The sequence below is a fragment of the Octopus bimaculoides genome, chromosome 5, assembly GCF_001194135.2.
Source record: "Octopus bimaculoides isolate UCB-OBI-ISO-001 chromosome 5, ASM119413v2, whole genome shotgun sequence".
Classification (NCBI taxonomy): Eukaryota; Metazoa; Mollusca; class Cephalopoda; order Octopoda; family Octopodidae; genus Octopus; species Octopus bimaculoides.
In genome coordinates this window covers 104,425,355-104,427,312 of record NC_068985.1, presented here as the reverse complement: position 1 = coordinate 104,427,312, position 1,958 = coordinate 104,425,355, and positions in this window count along the sequence as shown.

Sequence of the window (1,958 nt, the reverse complement as noted above, 5' to 3'; positions counted from 1 at the left end):
ATATATGGAGAATTCACAACAAAAAAAAACGACAGACGAAGATAGGTGGTGTAGAAAACAAACAGATGTGTTAGTATAACGCTCGGGAATTGAAAAAGTCTTTAACGTTTCGAGCCTACGCTCTTCCACAAAAATGAACACAGAAAGAAACAAGGAGAGAAAAAAAAAGTGTGTAGTGGTCAGTGATCTATCATGGCGAATATATATATATATATATATATATATCCACACACACATACACACACAGATAGAATGATAGATAGGTAGATAGATAGATAGATAGATAGATACACACACACATAAACATTGTATGTATGTTTGTATATTTGTATCTGAATGCTTGTAGCTGTGTTTGTGTATACATGAATATATATATATATACATATATATATATATACACACGCTTCCGCGATTACCATCATATCTTAACATCTTTTAACATTAACTCCTTCTTGAAGTAGATTGATTTTCCGTCACGGTGACACCCTCCCAAGAAGCGGAATAACACCCATTTCTTTCTTTATCATTTAATCACAACCCACCTCTCTCAATCTCTCTCTCTCTCTCTCTTTCTATCTCAGCTCTCCCATCTCTACGTTTTCATTCCCTTCTCGATGTCTGTTTATTCCTTACCTAGTCATTCTTAATCGTTTAACTTTAACCTCGCTTTCTCTTTCACTCTCATTTCTATGTATTTTCGTTTATAATTCATTTATTTCTCCGTTCTTATTACGATTAGCATACCCTGATCAACTTTGAATTATTCAAACATTTATAATCAGAATTTAATGACATTTTATTTAATTATTCTTTTTTATTTTCTATTTTTTATTTGTTCATTTTTTTTATGACTTCCTCTTTTATATCGACTCCCAATAAAACTGTCGCCGCCATTGATATCGCCATAGAAATAGACGGTCGTCTTTCTTCTAACAAGAACGCCACCAGTAGCAATAGCTGGGCAGCGACCGAAATAGCAGGGGCTCTACATAGATGCTCAACCTAATAGAAATAACAGCTAAATATCCCTCATATCATACCCTGCAGTGTCTTAAAAATTGTGAAGGGCGTATGTGGGTGATCCAGATAATATTAATCCTTAAACAAAGACAAGTTTGATCACGGATTTCCTCATGGATGTGCTTAGTCCTGACTGATCTGGCATTAAACGAACAAAACAAAGCAACAACAAAAACAATAGTAACAGAGTCAACAAGGGTATCTCAAGAAATAGCAGACAAATTTCTCTCAAAACATACTTCGTCGTTTAATATTATAGGAAGTGCACAATGAATAATATTTACTGCATTTCTTACTTTAAAAAAAAAAAAAATTTTTTTTTTACAAATAAGCGCAGGAGTGGCTGTGTGGTAAGTAGTTCGCTTACGAACCACATGGTTTCGGGTTCATTCCCACTGCGTGGTACCTTGGGCAAGTGTCTTCTACTATAGCCTCGGGCCGACCAAAGCCTTGTGAGTGGATTTGGTAGACGGAAACTGGAAGAAGCCTGTCGTATATATGTATATATATATATGTATGTGTGTGTTTGTGTGTCTTTTTGTCCCCCCAGCATCGCTTGTCAACCGATGTTGATGTGTTTACGTCGCGTAACTTAGCGGTTCGATAAAAGACACCGATAGAATAAGTACTAGGCTTACAAAGAATAAGCTTTGGGGTCGATTTGCTCGACTATAAAGGCGGTGCTCCAGCATGGCCGCAGTCAAATGACTAAAACAAGTAAAAAAGTAAAAGAGTAAATGAAAGAGAGTCGTACAAAGATAGCACATGAAATGAAATTAACGACACACGACTTGATTTAAAGCGCCACATAGAATATTCTCTATTGATTTTTCACGATCTGCTGGGGTGGCTCTCTTTTTCATATATACACACACCATTCAGCCATAAAATATGAATTATTGCAATTAGTCATTACTCATTTTGCCCCGCTTTTGAGA